Raw genomic sequence first — 25,018 nt, forward strand, 5'->3', positions numbered from 1 at the left:
AGGGAGGGCTGCCGGAGACCAGCCACCAAGGGACAGTAGGCACAGGTGACAGCAGACCCTCTCAGGGATGCTTTGTACAGACTGTCATGAATGAGTGATGTCACTGGAACTCCAACTTTTGCTCCCTTCCCAGCCCTCTGGGGTTCCCTGTCAGGCACAGTTTGAATTACAGTAAATTATTGGTCTTAACCCTGGCATCTGCCTGAGAGTGGGAGGCTGCAGTGCAGTGTGGCCTCACAGTTGTGTGGGAACCTTGGCCTTTCTGGTCCTTGGCCCTGCTGCAGCCTTTGGGATGGGGAGGCTGTGAGAGGCTGGTCAGGGGTCTGGGCTGTGTCACCCTCATTTCCCATCCACCTCAATGTGCCCAGGGTTTCCTGCAGAGAGCTCTGGGCAACTCAGAAACAGGCAGGTCGTAACAACAAAGACTTTACTGTGCTTTAATCAAAATCAGTGGGGGCTTTGAGGCCAAGGAAGGGGTTCTTTCCCCCAAGAAGAGGCTTTCTTAGGCATTGCTGAATCTGTGCTGGAAGCTCTGGTCCCACCTTGGAGCCTTCTGCGGTGAGTAGTGCCAAGTTTCCTGACTTTTTCTGACCAGAAAATGCAACTGCCAAGAATGGCAGATGAGGGATCCAGCCTCCTGGACTCTCATTTTCTTGGTTTTCTTCAGTTCTGTGTCCTGGAGCAGATTGTGGACCCTGGAAGCAGGGCCCCAGTGCCATCTGCTTGGGCCTCAGGACTCCACCCCATTGCTGGTCTGGTGGTGACAACCTATCCTGCAGGAGCCTGACCATTTCTGCTTCCTTGAATGGACGAGGTTGGTGGCTGGTCCGCCTGTTTCTGCCCTACCCTCACCAAGGTGGACAGCAGTAGTTTGAGCTTGGTAACATCATCAGCTTGGCCTTGCTAGGCACACGTAGGCCCCGGGTATGTACGCAGTGCTCCAAGGGGGCTTGCTCTGCCTTAAGCCAAATACTAGTTCTGGCCAGGGCCACAGGGGACTCTGTCTCCTGTGTATCTTGGCTGCTGCTGGGGACCCCAAGGCACCCCTGGTGCCCCTTCCCTTTCAGGGCTCAGGTTGAGTCTGGGCTAGGGCCCTCTGGGTCTGGGAATTGTGCATTGAGAGGGGGATTCTGCCGTACAGGTTGGGACCGTGGATGCAGGGCATGCTGCTGGCTGGCCTGAGCAGTGGGAATGCCATGCTCACCCTTCCCTCCAGTGGCCTCCAAGTGTCCAGCTTCCCCATCAGTATTGACTTTCCATGTCTAAGGAGCTATCTGGGGCTTTGGGGCAGCTTGCCAGGTGCTGCCCTGGCTCCTTCTGGGCCATGCTGGTCACCGTCTGCCAAGGGTGATCTGTCAGATATAGGCACCACATGCAGGAAAGTTGTCTCTGGCCCTACCTCTGGGCTATCAGGGGTCTGGGCAGGGTCTCGTATTGGGGGCTGGGCCAGTCCTGTGGTCTTAGAGGTGTCCAGGGCAGATATGGAAGTGACAGGGGCCTAGCATGTCTGCTCCAAGCTGTACTGTGAAAACCACAGGCCTCTGAGGTCCAGGTCCATGGGGAGCTTAGAGAGGGAGTTCCAATGTAGGAATCACCAAGCACCCTGTGGTCTATCCTGAGCTGGGGATGGGCTGGCCACACTCTTTTGAGTCCCCAGGGCCCCCAGAGAGCAGCCTGCTGTCCTGGGCTCTGCAGAAGCTCCCTCATGCCTCTGGGCTTTGGCCTTGCATATAGCCTAGCTAGGCGAGGGTGAGGGAGGATGAGGCTCTTGTTTCAGGAGGGCTACACCCTCAGGAGGGCTACACCCATGGGCTGCTGGAGCTAGGCTGTGGGCCAGGGAGAACCAGCCCGTCCCCTTGGGGAGGGTCTCAATGCTAGGGGATGTCTGCAGAGACCTGAGTGCTGGGGGTACTTGCTCAGGTTTGGCTGAAAGGAAAGCAGATTTGGTCAGCTTCTCCACTGAGAACATCTTGCTTTTGCCAGGCTGGACCCCACAGACTTGGGTCCCTGCAGTCCTCAGGGTCCCCGTGTGGTCCCCCTAGTCTAACGCTGAGGACACTTCTGCAGGCTGCTGCTCCCAGAGCGAGATGTGTGTGTAGCTGTTAGGGAACCTCAAGTCACTCCAGGGGCAGCCCCCAGGGTTCGGGCTGACTCAGGCTTCCTGCCTCACACCCTTGCCCCAGGGCTGCTTAGCCTGGGCTTTAGCCTTGATTCAGAGCTCAGATGGATGGGGCCCCTTTGCCACCCAATATGGGGGCTTATCTCCACAGTGGGTGAGATACCCTCCACTCCTCTGGGGGATCTCCATGCCAGGGCTGGACTGTTACCACACTTAGCTGAGCTCTCAATTCTGGCTCTGGGCCAGGGTTTCACATATGCCCTCTCCCTAAATCTTCTTAGGGTCTGACACTGATTTTAGGCCCTTGGAGGGGTGCTCAGGAGTGAAGGCCCCACTGCTCTCCAGGGCTGCTGGTACTCACAGGTGTGGTTGTGGGCTTGCACAGATGGATCTGAGCCCTCCAGTGTCCTTCTGGGGCTTTCAGGAGTGAGAGCAGGAGGCTACATGGGAGGGGCTTGGAAGAGTCTTGCTCACGTCTCATTGTCTCTGAGGCATGTCCAGTAAACCCAAGGTCAGCTTTTGCCCTAGGCTCAGTCAGCCTGTTTTCAGAAGCTTCTTAGAGGAGGAGAGAGAGAAAGGGCTGGAGGAAAGGCCCAGGGAACAGGGCTGGTGAGGTCTAGGCACTTCCCACTATTTACTGCCCCACAGGGTGACGCAGGAGGAAACTTGGTTCTGAAGCCCGCCTGGGTGTGCAGGTCACAGTGCATGCTTCTCAGTTCCCCCATGGAGGCCTCAGGGCGCCTCATCACCATGTCCTCCTCCAGGGCCCAGGCCTAGGACAGTGTGTCCTGAAGGAACTCCTGCAGGCCAAACAGGAACAGCTTCAGGGGGTGTTCCAGGAACAGGGTGACTATCAGGCTGGGAAGGGTCTGTGGGAGAGTCAGTTTCTGCACCTTGTTCCCGCTCCAGGCACCCTCCACTGGGCAGTGCTGGATCCTACTGTGGCTGCCCCAGGGGTCCAGATGTTCACAGAGAACCACAGCTGGAGGAAGGCCTGGGCAGGGAAGTGCTCACCACACTCCTGCCTTTCATCTAGGTTGTGTCAGGAGTGGGTTTGGTACCTGGGTCCACTCCCTGCCCAGCCAACCAGGCCTGGTCTGGCCCTACCTCCGGGCTGGAGCAGAGAGCCATGAGGACAGTGTGGATGCTGGTCTCAGGTCATCACACACCAGAAGCCAGGGATCTGTCCTGCATGCTCCTTCTGGGCACCATTGGTGGATAGGATCCAGGGTCTGTCCTGCATGCTCCTTCCGGGCACCATTGGCCACCCAGGGACTTAATTCTGTGTGCTGTGAAGGCCATGCATACCATAGTTGTCACCACGCACTCACCTTCCAGGAGGTAGACATCCCAGAGCCTCAGGATGAGCATGAAGGAAGTCTGCGGGAACAGCAGGTATGGGAGGACCTGGCCTTTCCAGCCTCGGGGCTGGTGGCTTGAGCAGGGCCCACTGTAGCCTCAGTCTGGACTTCCTGAGGCTCCCTCTGCTTGGGAGGAGACCCACCCTAGCTTCCATAAGGCTGGGTCAGACAAGGTTCGGCGGCTCTTCATGGGGATGGACTCATCTCAGCAGAAATGTGGCTCCCAGAATAAGGGATTTCCTTAGGGCTCGTGGTTTCCCTGGCTCCTCCGGCTCTTCCAAGACGGGTCCTGGCCCAGTCCGCCCAGAAATCCCTGGTTTCTGGTGTGTGATGCTTCCATCAGGCAGGTCCTGGCTTGTGTGCCCTGCAGAGACCTGCCTGTGCCTCCTGTGGGGTGAGGGTGAGCTGGGTCCTCCTGGGGAAGCCAGAGCCCTGGGCTGGGAGAGCTGAGCACTGTAGGGAAAGAAGATACCTGGCCTGGGGTCTCCCTATGCCTCCTTATCCCATCGATGAAGCACCATAGAAACCAGTTTAAGGTGGAAAGCTGGATGCACAACCCTTCCTTGTCCTGATAGAAGGAGTGTTCACGGCCCCCTGGGCTTCTGTGAAAACCTCTGTATTCCAGGGCCCACTGCAGACCCTTCCCCAAGAGGCAGAACAGTGGTGGCTGGGGTTTCCGCCAACACCTCCCCACGGCATGGGTCCCCAGTGGACGTACTTCCCTTAGCCCTGGCTCAGCCTGGTCCCAGTGCCTCTGTCCCCTCCAGGTAAGGAAAAGGAGGCCAAACTTTGAATCCATTGAAAACCAGGTCAAGCCCTGACTGGAAGTTGGCCTCTCACCAGCCCCAGGCTTCCGCTGTCCCTCTAACCCCATGGGACCCAGGGCCTCTGGGGAAGAGCTGAGGGACTGTCCACTCACCATGTGCTTCATAAGCTCTTGGACCACTTTTAGCAAAACTTGCTCTTGATGGGCTTGGAGACTCTGGAAGTTAGAACATCTTGGGATGTAGACTCCTGAGAGGCTCCTGGAGCCCCAAGAAATCAGAGCCTACTCCTGAGATGTGGAGCCATCAGGCTGGGTAGTGGCAGTTGGGCAGTGGCAGTTGGGCAGTGGCAGTTGGGCAGTGGCGGTTGGGCAGTGGTGGTTGGGCAGTGGTGGTTGCTTCCAGACTCCAAGGCCTTTCACTCTTCCATCCAGTGACCCCATCATGTGGTCTTGGCCAGGAGAGGAGGGGCGATGGGAATGTCCCCTGGGGCCTGGCTGGAGGCACTGCTTAGTGGCTTCCTGGGCCATGGTTTCAGAAAGGCAGGCCTGCCTTTAAAGCAGTGAGGACAGGTGGGAGCTGGTGGGGTGACCAGGGGTGCTGGAGGATGTGTGGCCTTCTCCTGGATGTGGGGTCAGGGCAGGGGACACAGGACAGAGAGAAGCTGTCATCTGGGCTTGGTCTAGCCATGGGCAGGGTGGGTGGTTGGGAGGGTGGCCAGCTGGGAGGCTGAAGGACCAGCAGGATGATAAGAGTCCCCTGCATAAGGTCAGGGCCAGAGGGCTGTGGCACCAGGATGCAGAAGGTGGTCACGGGGCAGCTGTGATCCCGTTTGCTGATGGGGACAAGAGGCATCTGACTTGGGGTGTGGGGTCTCTGACCAGTCACAGGCTCCTGTGGGACTCTCAGCAGGGGATATCCTGGAGGCTCAAAATGAGTAGGGGACAGAAGGTGCCTTGTCTGTAAGTCACAATTACCCAGTCAATGTGGCCATCCCCTGTCCTGGCTGTGTGATGCCTCGTGGGTAGCTGTCCACTGTGGGCTAATGTCACATGGGAGGACTGTGTCACCCGAGAGGACAGAGTTCACCTGGGAGAGTACCATGCTTGGCAAGCCTCTCATTGGCCAGCAGCTGGGCCAGCACCCAGATGTCTCCTCATTCTGGAACATGAGCAAGATAGTGGCTCATGCCATGATATGGCTCATGCCCCTGCAGTAGCCTACCTCCGGCAAGAGCCAAAGTCATAATGGAAAGGCTTCACGATGGCTGACGTCACCTTGGAGGGTCAAGGTCCCTTGAGATGGCTAATGTCACCTGAGCGCACTATGTCACCAAGAGGGCAGAGGTTACCTGGAAAGGCAGAAGTCTCCTGGAAGAGCTGAGGTCACCGGAGGAAACAGGTCACTTGGAAGGGAAGAGGTCACTTGGGAGATGTAATATCCCCTGGGAGGACTAATGTCACCTGAGAGGGCAGAGATCATCTAGGAAAGCAGAGGTCCCCTGGAAGACCTGAGTTCACCAGGGAGGGCAGAGATAACCAGGGAGAACTAATGTCACTTAGGAGGGCTGAGGTCACCTGAAAAGACTGAAGTCATCTGTAAAGGCAGAGGTCACCTGGGAGAGCTGAGGTAACCTAGGAGGGCACAGGTCACTTGAGAGGGGAGAACTAATGTCACCCAGGAGGGCAGAAGTCACCTGAGAAGGCAGAGATCACCGGGGAGGCCTGCCACAGGTCTCAGGGAATTTAGGGTGCAGCTTCCATGCCCCTCTCCTGACACCGTGCTTCACTTGAGCCAGTCATGGACATCGCAGTTGACAAGGAGCTACCGAAGCGACTCCTACTTCATCCAAACTCATGTGTGGCCAGAAAGGGCAGAGGTGAAGGCCGTTAAGACCACCCTGACCCCAACTGCAGATGCTAAGCTGGGGAGGCCACTGTGCCGGGCTCAGGGCAACACCCTTGAACTGAATCCCCATGAAGGCTGGTTGTGGGTGCTGACCACAGCACATAGGGGCCTGGGACGGCTCACAGGCTGCTGGGCACAGAAAGACAGCTAGGTCCAGACCCTGCATGGGCAGCCCATGGAGTCTGCTCAGCAGCTCTTCCTGCCAGGAATGGTCTAGAAAGTGGGGACTGGAGAGTGGGAGCAGCCATCTCAGTAAATCCTTCCCTGTCTGCTGTGCTGTTCAGGGCTCGGGTGAAGGGGAACTGTGATTCCAAAGCCTTAAGAAGATGGCTTCTTCAGGATCCAAACTCACTTTATGACAAAAGAAATGTCCATTAGGCACTTCACCAACTTGTAAAATATTCTGAGAGCAACAATCTGCAACAATGCAGAGCTTGTGGGGATGGAAGTGGGAAAGGAAAATAAAACGCAGGACTCCAATTCACTATGCCAAAAGGAAGAAAATTAAGCTGAAAGCTGAGTCACGCAAAGAACTGTCTTTCCTTTTGTTCCTCAGGAGATAGGTACAGATAGAAGGTTAAATAGCTCCTTAGGTAGCTAGTCTTATATTCACCTTATGTAAAGGGCCAATTACTGAGTGTGAGATGAATACGTAATTGACTGTTTTCCTACCTGCCCCTTTTCTCTTGCAACACGTGGAAAACCACACCCTCTTTCCCCTCCAGCCCACTTCTCTCCTTTATATATTGAGGCCCTCACAATCATCTTTGAGAAAGGCACATCTACCTGTTTCCTGGGTGTGTCCTTAACCTTGGCAAAATGAAAATTCTAAACGGATTGAGACCTATCTTACATACTTTTTCGTTTACAAGTTGGCAACCAATGGAAGAGACTCTGAGTGAAGGTGGCCTTGACCTTTGACAAATCTATTAGTGCTTGGTACCAGTTTGAACTATCTTTATTTTTATTTTATTTGTTTTAATTTTGACTCACTCTGTCACCCAGGCTGAAGTGCAGTGGCACGATCACTGCTCACTGTAGCCTCTGTCAGGCCTCTGAGCCCAAACTAAGCCATCATGTCCCCAGTAACCTGCACGTATACAGCCAGATGGCCTGAAGCAACTGAAGATCCACAGAAGTGAAAATAGCTTAACTGATGACATTCCACCATTGTGATTTGATCACCCTAACTGATCAATGTTCTTTATAATCTCCCCCACTCTTAAGAAGTTTCTTTGTAATTCTCCCCACCCTTGAGAATATACTTTGTGAGATCCACCCCCTGCCCCTAAAACATTGCTCTTATCTCCATCGCCTATCCCCAAACCTGTAAGAATTCATGATAACCCCACCCCTTTGCTGACTCTCTTTTCAGACTCAGCCCGCCTGCACCCAGGTGAAATAAACAGCCATACTGCTCACACAAAGCCTGTTTGGTGATCTCTTCACACAGACACGTGAAACAGCCTCCACATCCCGGGCTCAGGTGATCCTTCCACCTCAGCTTCCTGAGCAGCTGGGACTACAGGCTTGTGCCACCACACTTGGCTAATTTTTGTAATTTTCATAGAGACAGGGTTTTGCCTTGTTGCCCAGGCTGGTCTTGAACTCCTGGGCTCAAGCAATACTCTTGCCTTGCAAGGCCTCCCAAAGTGCAGGGATTACAGGCGTGAACCACCATGTCTGGCCTTGAGCTATCTTTATTGTTCAGACTGTTACAATAGGTAATTAGTCAGACATGAACAGGGCAGGAGAGGGGACCTGGACCAGGACTGTCAGGCAACCATCAGATGACGGTCACGAGGTTGTTAAACTGCCTCTTGAAAAAAATAATTGGTTGCAGCTGGTGCCAGGGAAAGGCAGCCTCCCAACAGAAACACCTCAAGTTGGTCATCAGCAGCTTCCCAATAAGATCTCAGGAGCTGGGCTAGTGGACGTAAGCATGTGCACTAACAGGAAAAATGGCAGAGTTGAACCAGTATATAACCTTTCTCCAGAAACACTCGGCTGGTAAGGGAAGAATGCCTTAAGTGAGCATGTGTACAAATTTGGTAAATACAATGTGCATGTTGCCCCTTCCAAGTGCTGGCAGGCCACTGTGCACGTGGACAACCCACCCCAAGGGAAGAATCAAGGGAGAAGGGATGCAAAACCCCCCGCTCCAAGAGGCATGCCAATGTCTAAACCCAAGTCAAAGATCAAACCATGAACCTGATCTCTCCAGTCACCCACTCGCCCTCTTTCAAGCCGACTTTGCTTTCTTCAGTTCCTGCTCTAAAGCTTTTTAATAAACTTTCACTGTTGGCTCTAAAACTTGCCTCAATCTTTCACTCTGCCCTACGCCCCTCAGTCGAATTCATTCTTCTGAGAAGGCAAGAATTGAGACTGCTGCAGACCTGTAGGGATTTGCTGCCAGTAACAAAACCAATAGGACAATTTGCTGAGGCCTGGGAGGTACCATCTCCACAGAATCCCTGATTTCTCAAAATAATGTTGAGATCGAAGGTTTATTTTGCTGTGTAACTCCTTTTCCGGAGTTTTACTTGCATCCAACAAAGAAGATGAGTTTTTCTGGATCCATGATAATGGAAAGCAGGCAACTCCTTTCTGGAGTTTCAGCTTGCTTCCAACAGGGAAGCTGAGTTTTGAGTTTTTTTCCTGCTTCTAGGATGACAGAGAGCAGTCTTTGACCTGGGCCGTGTTCCTACATAAGTAGCTGAAATGGGGTTTGTCTTGGAAATTCTCCTTAATAACTAAAAGTTAAAATTAACTACCAGCTGGTCTTGATTTCTCCTTACCATTAGAGTGCTCAGTAGTCTTACAAATTGTGCAATCATTTGTTTTGCTTAACTTTTTTTTCTTATTTGTTTGGTTCTGTTTTTGTTGTTTTAGTCTTTTTTCCATTGGGTTTGACCACTCTACTTGACTTGGTCAAATCTGAAGGAAAGTTCTAAATTATGGGGAAAAAGACCTCTGAATTGGCTAAATTCCTGAAGTTGGGGAAAAAAAAAAAAAAAAAAAAGAAAGAAAGAAAAATCAGCCATCAAAACAAGAAAGTATTCAATTACCTGAAGGGCTTTATTTACATAGCAAAACAACCCTTTGCTAGCCAAGCCAAACTGAAAGAGCAGTAGTGGTTGCCCCATGCTGTAGTTCAGTAGCTAAGGTTCTGCCCTTTTTCCACCACGGCAGCCTGGGTTGGTTTCCTAAATAAAGTCCTTTCTGGTTTGATATTTGTATTACATTTGAAATGTTAGAAGTTTGTCCCATCTAAACCATGGTAATGTAACCAAAATGCAGGTTAGTTGCTTGTTGCTTGCAGAGTCCAATTAACAAAAGTGAAGTCTGTTATAAAGAAAGTAATTTATTTCCAAAACTAGCTTAGGGGAAGAAATGCAGGTGTCCTCCATATGACTTCACTTTTAAAAGGCAGGGGGGGAAGTGAGCAAGGGTGGTGGCCGGGGGTCCATGCTAGCTCTTGTGCCTTATCTACTGGGCAATCAGCATGTGACTGCTGGCACCTTCATGGGCAGGCTGTTATCTCTTGAGATAATCCCCTAAAGAGTGAGAGTTCCATAGTGGGCATGTTTGGTTTATAAATCAACTGTTAATTCTCAAGTTGACTTTCCAGTTTGAGCATGTAGTTAGATGAACTTGCACTGTAGGGAGAGTCCGGTAATGGGGAGGTAAAAGGCTATATTTGTATTCCTAAACGCCTAAGTAGGAAGTGGGGAACTGAAGGAACAAGAAAAGGAGGGAGAAAAAAAAAATTGATGTCTCAGGAAAATGGGTGTACTTGGTTACAGTAATGAGATTTTAAAGGATTTTTAAAACACAGTGGTTAAAAGTCAGCTTGATTAAATGCTAATATCATATATAAGGTGTCAAAATTTGGCATGAGGGTTATAAAGTTATAAATGTAACTCAAAAGATAATTATCCTTGTGTAATTTTTTTTGATAAATAAGTCATTTATCCTGAGTTATTGGCAAAAAATTCATTTATTTAACCTTAAGCTTCTTACTTAGGTAAACACCTGAAATTCACAGGCCATATAAATGATTAACAGAAAAATACCTTTAAATGATGATTATTACAGTTTTCATAAGTAATCTAGGTAAACTATTAAAAATAAGTTAATTAGATAAATGTAATAGAAGAAATGCTTGTAAATAAACATAATATAATTTAGAATCTAAAGTTACATTACGTAACAGGCATTAAATGTCTGGGTTATTCACAATTTAAAAAATTATAGGAAAACATTTTGCTAAGAACATGTTCTTATTTAAAGGAAAATAATTTTTGTTGAATTCAAAGGTTATTTAAAGGTTATGAAACAAGATAAAAGGAACCACTAAATAAGAGAGACATAAAGAAAGTTAAAAATCTGAAGAACTATTTTTGGTAAGAAAGGTTAAAAGGAAAATTTTATATGAGAAAAAAATCTTGCATAGTAAATGTTTGTTCTAAAATAAAATGGCTGGGTGCAAATGGCTCATGCATGTAATCCTAGCACTTTGTAAGGCTGAGGTGAGCAGATTGCTTGAGCCTGGGAGTTCTAGACCAGCCTGGGCAACATGGTAAAACCCTCTCTATACAAAATACACAGAAAATTAACTGAGCATGCTGGTGCACATCTATAGTCCCAGCTACCCGGGAGGTTGGAATGGGAGGATTGCTTGAGCCTGGGTGGGTCAAGGCTGCAGTGAGCTGTGATCATGCCACTACACCTCAGCCTGGGTGACAGAGAGAGAGACCTTGTCTCAAGGAAACAACAACAGCAACAACAACAACAACAACAAAAAAGAAATCTTAAAAAAAAGAAAAAGAAGATAAAATGACTGGTTATTTAGGAAAGAAGGATGTTTAGGATAAAACAGGAAGTCTAGGCATGTCATAAATGGCTTGTGTAGGTCATAGTAAGGTTTGTAAAAAGAGACTATGAGAAAAGAATTTATTTGATCAAGTTGGCTATAATTAAAAGGAAATTAGTCTTTCTAGAGATTGTGCTTTGATATTAAAAATACGCTAACCCACTCAAGAATGGGCTAGAAGAACAAAGTTTTCTTAAGATATTAATTTACTCTAAATTTACCCCAGATTTCAACTTTTATTGAATCTCACTGTTTTCACCTTTCTCTCCCCTTCAAGAAGTCCTGAGATAATAGCTCTCTCCAACTTTCTTGTCAGTTTCTATAATTTTTTTCCTCAGGTTCTAACTGCTACTGTGACATGATGCTAAAAGTGTTTTATCTTAAAGATCTAAAGGAAATATTTTCTTCCAATATAGCGGTCTGTGCTCTTGGCTTGAAGTTGTTCTATGAAACTGAAAATTTTAACTTATGACCCAAGACACACCCTTCCTATATCTAACTCATTCAAGTACCATTTTCATTAGTTTTGACTTGAAGGCTATCTAAATGGACTTTCCATAGGGAAAAGCAATCACTGCAGAAGGTCTTTTATTTATTTTTTGCCTTTTGGCAACTGGCCTAACAAACAGATTTTATATTTTATTGAAACAATTCCTATGGCATTGTTATTAAGTTTTTTATTTGCCTAGGAAAATTGAGATTTCAAAAATTAAAGTTATTAACATTCCATATAATGTTCTGTATTGCTTTTAAAGTCCTTGTTCTGTTGAGTTACAGGGCTTTGACTCCTGCATCTAAGAAGGACACCAAGTCCTGCTAAATCTTAAACACTGAAAGCTTCTAAAACCTTATCTTCAGAACCGGGAGAAGATGATAATCAAAAGAAACTGCACTCATAAGACACAGCGCCAGAAATTGGAACTATTTTACCTCTCAAAGTCCAGGGGCTATTGTGGAAGATGTGGGTGCCTGAGATTGTAAGGGCCTATTTTGAAAGATAAAATTGGTTCAGAGTTTCTCTATAAACATTAGTATCAAAGCCTCACTGATGCGAGACTAGCCTCTGAGCCCCTGTGTCAGACTAGCAAGGTTTTCTTGGAGTATTAACCTACTTTTTCATTAAAAAATTATAAAATGTTATAAAAAGGTTTATGGAAATTATATATTATGGTCAAGATGATTAAAATTTAATAGATTTGTTTGTAAGATTTGAGAGACAGAGTTCACTGGCCTCGTGCTATCTTTATTAGGGCTTATTGTTTGGGAAATTAAGTCTCCTCTCTCAAAGAGTAATGGTTTTGCCTTTTGCGTTTTTTTTTTTTTTTTTTTGAAACCTTTGAGTTTCCACTTTGGCTAAATGAATGATTTATTTTACAATGACCAATGACCTATGATCCTATTTTGTGATATCAGGTGTTTTAAAGTTTTGATATTTGACTTTTTCAAAATTAAATTCTAAATTCAGTCCTTTTGACTTCATTAATTTTTTTGATATTAGGTCCCCTTAAGTCCAAAAGACACATATTTGGCTTATTTGGTATAACACAATCATTAGATATTAATTTCACATTTGACAATACTTACTGTATAATTTTATTATACCTAATAAGTACAACCTAATAATCTATACTTATAATTTATATTTATAGATTTAACCTGTAATTTTATTATACCAAAGAAGTATAACCTAATTTTGTGGGATGCACCCATTCCTCTGAATTCCTCCATCTCCCCTGGGACCTGTGTTGAAGGTCATCTCAGTAGCTTCTAGGTTTTAGTGATAATGAATAAAGCAGTGAATGTGACATGTAGGTTTTAGTTGGACATAAATTTTCAAGTCAGCTAGGTCAATGTCTATGACACTTATGGTCATGTGGTACAAGTACATTTAGCTTTGTGAGCAATTTCCCAACTGTCTTCCAAGGAGGCTGTACCATTTTGCATTCAGCAGTAGCAGCATTTTGCAGCAGCGATGGACAGAGTTCTGCGGCTCCACCTCCTCCATGGTGTTTGGTGTTGTCAGTGTTGCCAGTGAAGTCTGAACCCCTCTCGTGGGTCTCTACCCCAGGTACTTGTGGGTTATGGAGAGAACTTTTCACCATGCAGCATGATTTTGTTTGCTACTGCTTGTTTCCTCAGTAGCCACCTGGATTCTGGACCCACATGCCCCAGCTTGGCCCGTGGTTTGGAGCTCAGTAGATGCTCGGTGATGCTGACTGCTCCCTGGCCAGGAGATCCCTTGGCGGACTGTGTCACCTCCTATCTTGGACTCCTGCATGGAATGCCCCTATTCCTCTGAATTCCTCCATCTCCCCTGGGACCCTCCATCCCCCATAGGTCTTACCTGACTCTGTAGCGCTCCTAAAACATGACATGGTGTCTGAAGGTGCAGTTCATGTCCAGGTCAATCTGGTTTATTTTCACTGAGGACATCTTGCCCTGCTCCTTTATTTTCTTTAGGGCAGGGCTGAGGAAGGAACCAGCCTCAGAACAGACAAAAGGCTCACTATTACAAACAGCAATCATAAAACATTCAGCACTTCTGGAAGGAAAGGAGATTTTTTTTTTTTTTCCAGAAATATCCTTCTTTACCTTATTTCCAAAGCCACGGAGGGTCACCAGAGCCCAGTTCACTTGTGGTTCCCATTCCATCGTCTGTGCCTAGGATATGGGACTGACCATCACCCAGGCTTGACTTTTCCTCTAGCTAGAGACCTGGGCTGCTGACACGGCCTGGCCTGTTTGTTCTGCTCTAGCTGAGTGTGGAAGGACCATACCTGGTACTTACTTGGGTTTTCAGCCTTCACCTTCTTGATATCCAGCAGGAATGACCATGCCTGACTGCACATCTGCAGGGGGGTTCCCTTGTAGGCCAGCTGAGACATCTATGGACAGAAGAAGTCTTTGATGAGAAGGGACACAGGGTGACTCCGGGAAGGATCAAAACCTGAGGATTCTGGAAGATTCCCAGAATCCCCAGCTTTTGGCTCCATGGTTCATCTGGAGAGGTTGTGCCTATCTAGGACCCGGCCTCCTCTCCCAAGGTTAAAGAGTGGGTGAGCACTCAGGGTTGTGAATTCTGATCTGGACCTATTTCTTCCTTCAAGACATCAGGAGGTGTCCCTAACCCTCATTTAGGGATGGCCCAGGCCCTGGCATCAGATTCTCTCCCAGCAGAGTGACTCTGTTAAAGATGGGAAGAAAAGCTGGGGATCAGGCCTGCTGTCCTCTAGGTGATAACAGCATGCTGTCTGCTCTCTGAGAGGCAGGCAGGGCCAGCCAACAGTAATGGATTCTTATCACCCCAACTCTGTGGAGAGTGGTCACGGGGGCCCTCAGTCTCCGTGTCACGTTCCTGCTGTTCCTATATTTATTCCAGCTGTTAAACATTGTTAGCCATTTATCTGTATGTCTGATCTCCTGATGTTTATTCTGTAAAACAAGATGATAGAGTTAGTAGACCTGCCATGCTTCCTGGAGTGGCCCTTTGATGCTGGGTCTTGTGCTCAGGGTTCCTGATGGGACAGAACTGGAATGACCCAGAAAAGGGAAGACTCTGGGGCTGAGATACTCTGACCGAGTGGGCGCCAGTGGCCTGGACTTGTGACCTCAGGACACACATCCTTCAGGCCATAGACACTCTGGGCTTTGGTCAGGTCTCAGCCTCCAGGTGGGGTCCCGGCACAAGTAAGCAGCAGCCCCTGAGCCACTATTGTGGTTCTCAGTGCTGGGCAGGGACAGAGTCTTGAGGTCAGGTCCAGCAGGAACTGTGGGTCCTCCCAGTGGTGGCATGTCACTCCCACTCACCACCACCCATGCCTACAGGCCACCCCCTCTGCCTCACTGACCATCAGCCAGGTCTCTTATTTATGGACCGGCTTCTCATACATCAGGAACAAGCTCTTACTTTTGTCTCCAGGGCACTGATGGGGACAGCTGTGTCTCACTGTAAAGCAACTGTGGGAGAGTGAGCCCCAGGGAAGGACCAGCCCCACCCTCATCTACCCCAGGTATCAGTCCAGGAGGCCACATAGGGAAGGGAAGAGGGTCTTTCTATGGGCTCACCCGCAGGAGGGCCTAGGACTCGGGAGCAGAGGGAGCACAAGGCCAGGCAGGGGCTGCTGGGGGCCCAATGGGTGTCAGGCTACCTAATGGGGCTGTCCCTCCTGGGCTGGAGGCAGCATACTCTGCATGGGCTGAGAAAGTCCAGTCCTCAGACGGGACAGTACTGCCCGGGGTGGGTGGCTGGGCCCTGCCATTAGTCTGCCACTGCAGGCTCCAAGGAACAGGGCCAGCCCCTCAGGCTGCCCCCTCCTCTCATGCTGACTTGGAGATCATGCTGCTCAGAGCCCAGGAACCTGGCCCAGCCCCAACTCGTCCCACCTGCTCTCCAGCGTTCTCTTGATGTGCCACTCAGCTCTGGTAACGCTGACTTAGGCTGGACCTGTAGGGGAGCTGGGGAGGAGTTCCGACCCTGGGATGGAGATTGGGCTGAGCCAAGGACATATGTCCTGCTTCAGAGGAACTTTTCCAAAAATAAAACCCATCCCTGAGATGAGATTGGTTGCTGAGAACAAGCCCTAGCCCTGGCATAAACAGGCCTTAAAGCAACTGGCCGTAAACAGGATTTCTGCAGCAATGTGACATGCTTGTGATGGCTATCACGCACACTGCTAGAAGTTTTTTGTTTATTGGAGCAGGGCAAGGAAAACCCGGCCTGCCCAGAGTGGAAAACTGCTCAAACCACAAGCAATAGCAGGAACGGCCTGTGCCTTAACAACATGCTTTTACTGCAGACATCAGCCAGGGCCTGTTTCTCTACTCCTCGCTAGGAATGCTTTGTTTCCCATAAGGAATGCTTTTAGCTAATCTATAATCTATAGAAGCAATGCTTATCACTGGCTTACTGTCAATAAATATGTGGGTCAAACTCCATTTGTGGCTCTCAGCTCTGAAGGCTGTCAGCCCCTGATCCCCACTCTACAATCTATTTCTGTGTCTGTGTCTTTAATCCCTCTAGCGCCGCTGGGAGCTGGTCTCAGCAATTGGTTGGGAGGACAGAAGACTGACTCACTGTGGAATCTCGAGCTGACTGATGACCTTGTAGATGTAAACATCTTCATCTCCTGTGTCCACTGGTGCCCTGGATCAGCAACCTGCAAGGCAGAGGGAGAGAGGGTGAGGGGGGCCAAAATGAAAGTTGTCGGGTATGGGAGTGTGGGCAGCCCCTCCTTGCCCAGCATCCTGAGGGACTCCAGGACCATCGGACCAGGGAACAGAGGGAGAGGTGAGACCCCGCCTCCCCGGAGGGAGCAGCCTGACCTGTGTCTGCTTGTGCTTGACAATGATGTCCCTTTACTCCTGGGCGAGCAGATATCCATGTCTTTGTCCATATCCACCCTATAAGACAAAATACTCCCAAAATTACATGGCACCTGAGAGCTTCAGAGAACACCCTGTACGTCTGCCCCCAGATGCCATCTGGGTGAGTCTCATTTCACCAACACCCCCAGGAAAATGGGACCAAGTGAAATGACCCCACCTCTGCCAGGATTTCTGGAGTCCCTGTGCCTGACCAGAGGCGGGCTCTTTCCTGAGGACTTTAAAACAAGGGGACCTAGACAGCGAGGCTTGTTGTCCCTAAATGCCCTGAAATGGGCACACACCCCACAGCAGGATGAACCGCATCTCCCTGCTCAGGGTGAAGGGCTGTGGTGACTGTAATGGACACCCGAGGCAGACTAGGGCCAGGAACCAGAAATCTCTATAAGATCAGCCTCCTGCGATTGCTCAGAGACCGTGAAGATGCGCAGTTTTCTGTAGGAAGGAAGAAATCTCATGAGTGTTCTGTTCCACTCCAATCTTTACTCACTCTGGCCAGTGAGGCCATTTGGAGAATAACAGCAGTCAAGCAGGAGCATGTTTGGTTCGGAGAAAGCTTGATCTATTGTCTCCAAGCAGCCTCTGTGCTTGTGGAAAACAGTTCTTTGGAGGAGGGAGGGCAGATTCCACAGTCCTGAGCTGTCGATACAGGAAGAGGCTTTGTTTTCCCAGATGACGGGGGAACAAGTGAACTCTTGGGGACGGGTTCTGGAGAACACCCAGAGGGGCCATCTCTCCTGGGAATACCTGAGACAAAGGGAAGGTGATACCTCTAGAGGACAGGTCAGAGAGAGTACCCTGAAGGTTAAACCCCTGTCCCCAAGGCCCCAGACAACAGGAGGAATGACTTGTCACCTTCTGGCCAGACCTCCAGGGTTTCTTCATTTTTCACAACTATTTGAGGGCAGAGGGCTCCCAGCTCTGCTCCCAAACTGGAAAACCCCAGTGTCTGGTGAGACCTACAGCAACCATCTGAGCCCACACCTAGAATGGATAAGATCCCTGCCTCTGGGGACCTTTGTCTTGCACAGACTTGGACTGAGGGATGCCTCTAACCCCACCCACAGGGCCCCCATTCCTGTGGCTCTTCCAGGGCCAGGTTCTACCCCGACTGGGGTACAGAATCCTCGGCAGATTTTGTATGTAAGGCAGGAAGGTTGCAGAGGCCAGGAGTTGAGTCCAGGACAGCACAAAGTAGGGCTGAGATCACAGTCCAGAGTCACATCTGGGTCCCTGGGTCAGTTACCTCCCCTCTGACCTCAGGCATCTCATCTGTCAAATGGGTACATTAGCACCCATTCCACAAAGTCAGTGTGAAGGTGAATGAGATGGCTGCAATACATGGTCAGTGAGGAAAACGCACCTGGTGGGAGCTCAGCGACATTACCCTCCACAGCGCCCCAGAGGCCAGTGCTGTCATCGGGTGGCATCTGTCCCCAAGTTAGCAGGAAGGGGAGAGAGCAGGTCACACTTACCCGAGAATGACCAGTCAGCTGTGCTGAGATGTGCCTCTCACTTCGAAAAGGGTCCTGCACACAGAGACACTCACAGACACCACTGTGTGTCTCCAGCTGCTCCACAACCCAGAGGCAGGCAGATGTTCAGCCACGGTGACGTCTGGGCTTACAGCATCCGTCAGAATGGGGCCCTGCCTGGGTCAGCAAGGCCCAGGTCCAGCATCCTCTACCCCTTGAACTATCAGCATGTATGCATTCGGTGTGTTTGTGTGTGAATGTGAATGAGTATGTGTATGTTGTGAACACGTGTGTGCATGAGTGTGTCTCTTCTCGGGCTGGTCTTGGCTGCTCCACCCCATGTGCACCCAGGTCCTCATCACTGTCACCCCCCAGCGCTGTGGCCAGCATCAGAGCATCCATGGGTGCTCCCCAATCTCTGCCTTCTCCACCTGAGGCAGTTCTGGGGATGCAGACAGAGGAAGGCAGAGGGCAGAGGGCTTACCGCTTCCTCACAGGGACTCAGCTTGTGTGTAAAATTTTAGGCCTGCCTGCTCAGCAGGGCGGGATTCAGCACACCTTCTCACGTGCTCCTTCCAGAAGCCTTCTGGGCTGCTGTGTCCAGTCCCCCTTTATAGATGGAGGGAAGGAGGCTCCAGGGAAAAATCTCCTGCCTGAGGTCACACAGTGGCAGGTGACCAGGCACCACTGACCAGGTCCCCTGCCTAACTGGACCTGAGGAAGGAGGAAGCTCAGGAAGGAGGTGGGTGGAATCACCTCTTGGATGTCAGCTTCCGTCCACCAGGTGTCAGGTGACCGCTTCTTGTCTGTTTTCTTTACCTCTGCTATCCCCCTTGGTCATTGAAATTGAATTGGGGTGGGGACATGTTGGGAACCTATACCTGCAGCCCTTCCATCCCCTCAGAAACCTTCTCATGGGCCCAAAAATGCCCCCCCACTGGCCTTCTGTTTTCTACGCTTTAACTTTTAACCTCACCCAGGCATGGGGCCATAGTCGCCTGGAGACCTCATCAGATGTAAGTCCATTAGGGCACATCCCTGCTTAGGGGTCACCACCAGTGCCCCATCCCAATGGGACGCTCCAGTGGCTAAGAAACCCCATTGCTCCCACACAGCCATGTGGAAACAACCTCATGTCCCTTGAGAGATGAAAGGAAATGGGGTCTATTCTCACAATGGAATATTATTCGCCAGGCAAAAGAAGGAAATCCTGCCGTTTGCAACATGGATGAACCTGGAGGACACTGTGCTGAGACAAGCCAGTCACAAAAAGACATACACTGCATAATTCCACTCAGATAAAGTACCTAAAATAGTTAAACCCATAGAAGCAGAATGTAGCATGGGGGTTACCGGGAAATGAGAAGATACATGAGGAGTTGCTTTTCAGCTTTTGTAAAATTTCGGGTATGGAAGATGATTAAATTCTAGAGATTCAATGCATAACATCCTACCTATAGTAAACAATGCCATATTATACATTTAAAAAATTCTGCTAACATTAGGAGATATATGTATGTGTACCTGTGTGTGTATACAGTGTAGCTTTTTTTTGTTGTTGTTACTGAACAGTACTCCATTGTATGGATGCACCATAGTTTGTTACACGTTCACCTGTTAAAGGACATTTAGTTTGCTTCTAGGTTTTGCTTATTATGACTGGAGCTTTTATAACAGTTTGTGTGCAGGTGTCTGTGTGGACATAAGCTTTTATGTCTTTAGGAGAAATACCAGGGCTGAGACTGCTGGTTCCTGTGGTAAGTATATGTGTAACCCTACAAGAAAGAAACTGCTTTCCAGTGCAGTTGTGCCATTTTGCCTTCCTGGCAGCGGTGTGTTAGAGTCCTGTTGCTCCACATCCTCGTCAGCAATAGTGTCTGTGGTTTTTATTTTAGACATTCTAATGGGCGTGTAGTGGGATCTCACTGTGGTTTTGATTTGCAGTCCCCTGGTGAGTCGCGGTACTGGGTATCTTGTCTGGGCTGCTCTGCCTGCTGCGTGTCCTCATTGCTGAAGTTTGTGTCTGAGTCTTCGTCTCATTTCCGAAACTGGTTTTGTGTTCCTGTTTTTGAATTGGATTGATTGTTTTAATTGGGTTGGCTTGAGCGTTCTTAAGTGTTCTGAATATGAGTCCTTGTCAGACATGTGATTTTTAAAATATTTTCTTCAAATATACAGCTCATCTTTTCATTCACTTAACAATGTATTTTGCAGAACAAAAGTTATAATTTTGATGAAGTACAACTTATTGATTTTTTTTGCCTTTTGATGTACTTTGCTTTCAGTGTCACATCTATGAACTCTTTGCCTAACTAGATTGGTAAAATTTTTTCTCCTATGTTTTAATCTAAGCATTATATATATTTATATTTTATGCCTAGATCTACGATCCATTTTGAGTTAATATTGTAACTAATGTAATTTTTTACATGTAAATTAGGAGGTTTAGATCAAGATTCATTATTCGGAATAAGACTGTCCAGCTGTTGACTGGGTGTGGTGGCTCACGCCTGTAATCCCAGCACTTTGGGAGGCTGAGGTGGGTGGATCACGAGGTCAGGAGTTCAGGACCAGCCTGGCCAAGATGATGAAATCCCGTCTCTACTAAAAATCCAAAAAAATTAACCGGGCATGGTGGTGGGTGCCTGTAATCTCAGCTACTTGGGAGACTGAAGCATAGAATTGTTTGAACCCAGGAGGTGGAGGTTGCAGTGAACTGAGATCGCCACTGCATTCCAGCCTGGATAGCAGAGCAAGACTCCGTCTTAAAAACAAAAACAAAACCAAAAACTGAAAAACAGAAAAAGACTGTCCAATTGTTTTAACACTGAAAAGACCTTCCTTTCTCTGTTGAATTGCTGTTGTTCCTTTGTCAATAATAATTAGCCATAATTGTGTGGGTTTATTCCTGAGTTTCCCAGTGTCTTCTGTAGATCTATGTGTCTATCTCCTCTCCAATATCACCTTGTCTCGGTGAGTTTTGTTGAATTTTATGTGGAATAATAGCAATGAAATTAAATAGAATAAAACAAAATGAATGACATGAAACCCAACACCGGAACATGCAAAACCCTTCCCTTATTCTCTGGTGGATCCCATTTCTAGCCATTGTTCACTGAACAATTCACCATTTTATGTTAAACAATTTAATTCTAAATATATTCACAAGATTTGGAACTATCATTGCTACCGAATTTCAGATCACTTATATCACCCTTAAGAGAAAGCTTATATTCATTAGCCATCAGTTCCTATTTTCCCCTCCTGCAGCCCCTGGCAACCATTAATCTGTGTTTAGTCTCTACGGATTCACCTATTCTGGCCACTTTACATAAATGGAATTATATAATATGTTGTCTTCTGTGCCTGGCTTCTTTCACTGAACATGCTGTTTTCACATTTCATCCACACGATAGCCGATAGCCGCTGTTGGTGCTTCATTCCTTTTTACGGCTGAAGGACATTGCATTGTGTGGATGTATCAGTATCCTAGGGTTGCTGCAACAAAGTACCACAAACTGGGGGGCTTCAAACAACAGAAACTCATTGTCTCATAACTCTGGAGGTTAGCATCTAAAGTGTTATCTGACCACCTTCTCTCTGAAACCTGTAGGGGAATCCTACCTTGCCTCTTCCTAATTTCTGGTGGTTTGCCAGCAATCTTTGGCTTGCAAGAGCATCACTCCAATCTCTCCCCTTGTCACCACATGGTTGCCTTCTCTTTGTATGTTTGTGTCTTCACATGCTATCTTTTCATAAAGACATCCACCATATTGGATTAGGGCCTGCCCTACTGTAATATGACTTTGTCTTAACTAATGACATCTGCAATGCTGCTATTTCCAAATAAGGGCACATTCTGAGGTTTGGGGAATAGAGCTTCAATGTGTCTTTCTTGGGAGAACATAATTCAACCCATAACAGTGGACACACATTTTCTTTATGCTAGGCTTTCTTATAAAAGTGAAGAGATGCCAATTAAATTAACACTCCTTTGTGCTTCCTGTTTTTTGAGTCAAGAGCTTTGCATATATTATGAAGTTTACAATTACTCTACAGGGTGGAAAGTGGAAGCTATTATTTATAAGAAAAAAAAATTAAGGAAAGAATGCTCAGAAGGTGAACCAAGGTCACACTCTTGATCCGTAATGGAGATAGGGAGACTTTCCAAGGTTTTCCAAAAGTTCTACACCTGGTAAGTGGCAGAGTCCAAATAGAAACTCAGGTTTTCTGCTTCCAAATTCCATGACCTTTGCAATATTGCAAGTCTGGTTTCTGCTGTGAAAGGCTGCTGTTATAGAATACGTCTTCCAGATCACGGGAAGCTTTCATGACCCTTCGACTGTCTCATGTAAGCGATGGTGAAATGGGGGAGATGCTAATTGAGCAGGGACATTAAGGGCACCCTCAGGGCTGAGTCAGCTGCAGTCCACAAGACAGAACTAAAGGGAAGAAGCCACGGGGAAACACCTTCATGAGGCCTTTTCGCTATGGGAAAAGAACTTTCAGAGTTTGAGTGATGGGAAGAGTGAGGACTTTAAACAAGATGGTGAAGGCAAAAGAAATTTTTAGAGGAGAATGGTGGGTTCCAGTTGGCTCTGTTGAGTTTGAAGGGTGTATTAGTTTGCTAGAACTGTAATAGCAAAGTATCACAGACTGGGAAGCTTCAACATGAAATATTCATTTTCTCATAGTCCTGGAGGCCAGAATTCTGAGATCGAGGTGTCTGCAGTGTTGATTTCTTCTGAGGCCTCTCTTGCTGGCTTGTAGATAAGCGTCTTCTCCCTGTGTCTTCACACGATTGTCCCTCTGTGAGTGTCTGTGTCCTAATATCCTCTTAGAGCCCACCCTAATGATCTCATTTTAATTCTATAAAGACGCTATTTCCAAAGAAAGTTACCTTCTGAGATACTGGGGGTTAGAACTTGAATATATAAATTTTGAGAGGACACAACCCAACTCACAACAAAGACCTTGCTGTGCAGTAAAGCGGAGATATCTTTTAGGTTCTTAGCAGTCAGAGTTGACAGTTGAGGAAAGACCAAGATTGAGCATGTCGTTTTTTGTTTTGTTTTGTTTTTTGAGGTGGAATCTCACTGTGTCACCCAGGCTGGAGTGCAGTGATGTGATCTCGGCTCACTGCCACCTCCGCCTCTTGGGTTCAAGCAATTCTCCTGCCTCAGCCTCCTGTGTAGCTGGGACTACAGGTGTGCACCACCACACCAGGCTAACTTTTTTGTATTTTTAGTAGAGATGGGGTTTCACTATATTGGTCAGGCTGGTCTCAAACCCCTGACCTCAAGTGATTCACCTGCCTCAGCCTTCTGAAGTGCTGGGATTACAGGTGTGAGCCACCACACCTGGCAAAGATGTCATTTTTAGGAGGCAGAAATTGAAGACATGTGATATGGTTTGGCTGTGTCCCCACCCAAATCTCATCTTGAATTGTAGTTCCCATAATTCCCATGTGTCATGGGAGGGACCTGGTGGGAAGTAATTGAATCATGCGGGCAGTTACCTCCATGCTGTTCTTGTGATAGTGAATTCTTATCAGATCTGATGTTTTTTTAAGGGGCCTCCCTCTGTCCCCCTTCACTCTGCACTTATCCTTGCTGACGCCATGTAAAGAAGGAGGTGTTTGCTTCCCCTTCCGCTGGCATTGTAAGTTTTCTGAGGCCACTCCAGCTCTACAGACCTGGAAGTCAATTAAACCTCTTTCCTTTATAAATTACCCCATCTCAGGTTGTCTTATAGCAGTGTGAGAATGGACTAATAACAACGTGTGACAGCTGATTGATCCCAGAAACAAAGTTTAGAGAAATTGGGTGAAGATGCCAGTCTTGTGTGTTTTTTGGTCATTGATAAGGTAAAATAAAATATCTTAAAACATTTTCCTACTTTTGCTGTAAAAGCTTGATTTGTGAAATAGTGTTTGGAGAGTTGTAGTATAACTATCAATGCAGAGTGAATTAAAAAACAGAAGAAGTGGATAAACCAGATTTACAATCACTAAGCAAATCAAAATTGGTAGTTAAAAAAAATTCAGGTGAAACCCCGTCTCTACTAAAAAAAGACAAAAAATGAGCCGGGCGCGGTGGCGGGCGCCTGTAGTCCCAGCTACTCGGGAGGCTGAGGCAGGAGAATGGCTTGAACCCGGGAGGCGGAGCTTGCAGTGAGCCGAGATCCGGTCACTGCACTCCAGCCTGGGAGACAGAGCGAGACTCCGTCTCAAAAAAAAAAAAAAAAAAAAAAAAAAAAAAAAAAAAATTCAGCATGACCAGGCCCAGATGATTTAACAGGCAAACTGAACAATTGAAAAATAGGCAGCAGGTGGATTTTTCTGGATTTACAGAGTATATCCACCCCAGCATATCCAATTCTCTGAGCCTTCTCACCTCTGTCTTTTGTGGAGAGTTGTCACTTTTTCCATATTTACAGGAGCTTACCTCAAATCTGATTTGTACTATCTTTTGGAATCCCTGTAAGGCTGTTAAATCCTGTGTGTTGTGAGGATCCTCCTGCATTGATGATAAACCTCTCTCATCTAACCTTAGGTTCTACCTGGAAATGGAGACCCTTTAGTATCCAGCCCCACGGATATCTCAGGACTTCTGCCCATACATGCGGCTATATTCTGTGGCTCTTCCTCTATTAAGTCATAAGATCCCTGGCTGAGGTAGGCTGTGGTGAACCTCATCATTGGCCTGGCCACCAGAAAACAAGGTGTGAGCTGATCCAGGGGCTTGGGGGCACTACGGTCTTGTGGGAGAGCAGTCTCTGCCTTCTCTCCAAAGAAGGGGACAGTGCTTTCCCTTCCCAGGGAGGACTGGACCACTCAGCACACTCAGATTGTGCAGTGTCATCTGGGGATTCAGATAAAGAGAGAAATGGGCAGAGGGGAACCAGATAGGGGCACAGAGAGAGAAGCTGGGATGAGTCACAAGAGCACAGAAAGAGGGGCAGAGACACGGCTGATCACCAGCAAGGTCTCAGGACCAATAGGAAGACTGTTGTTGGAGGGAGGAAGATTTTCTCAATATTTTGCGTGGGAGCTCCAGTGAGAAGCTGGAAGCTCTGCTCTTTTGCGTCTTAGTGTGAGGACGGGGACCAAGGGGTCATCTCTCAAAGGCTGC

General features: G+C 47.9%; 3 long non-coding RNA genes across 8 annotated transcripts; 1 reads left to right on the plus strand and 2 right to left on the minus strand.

Annotated features, from left to right (window-relative positions):
• Positions 1–413: 413 nt before the first annotated feature.
• On the minus strand, positions 414–9,052 carry LOC105491580 (uncharacterized). 6 transcript variants are annotated; one of them, XR_011623900.1, is made up of 4 exons: positions 5,222–9,050; positions 4,400–4,462; positions 2,481–3,952; positions 414–1,352 (listed from the first exon to the last, which is right to left on the minus strand). It is a non-coding gene; the product is annotated as an uncharacterized lncRNA (long non-coding RNA). The 6 variants fall into 6 exon arrangements; XR_011623898.1 differs by having other exon boundaries at positions 2,481–3,933; positions 5,222–9,049; XR_011623899.1 differs by lacking the exon at positions 5,222–9,050 and having other exon boundaries at positions 2,481–2,919; positions 3,451–3,933; positions 4,400–4,539.
• LOC105491579 (uncharacterized) lies at positions 4,698–16,183 on the plus strand. The gene is made up of 3 exons (XR_011623902.1): positions 4,698–4,816; positions 14,948–15,038; positions 16,049–16,183. It is a non-coding gene; the product is annotated as an uncharacterized lncRNA (long non-coding RNA).
• LOC139363467 (uncharacterized) lies at positions 16,110–24,542 on the minus strand. Its single transcript, XR_011623901.1, has 3 exons — positions 24,332–24,542; positions 16,351–19,947; positions 16,110–16,184 (listed from the first exon to the last, which is right to left on the minus strand). It is a non-coding gene; the product is annotated as an uncharacterized lncRNA (long non-coding RNA).
• Positions 24,543–25,018: the final 476 nt, after the last annotated feature.

This window comes from Macaca nemestrina, chromosome 5 (assembly GCF_043159975.1).
Source record: "Macaca nemestrina isolate mMacNem1 chromosome 5, mMacNem.hap1, whole genome shotgun sequence".
Classification (NCBI taxonomy): domain Eukaryota; kingdom Metazoa; phylum Chordata; class Mammalia; order Primates; family Cercopithecidae; genus Macaca; species Macaca nemestrina.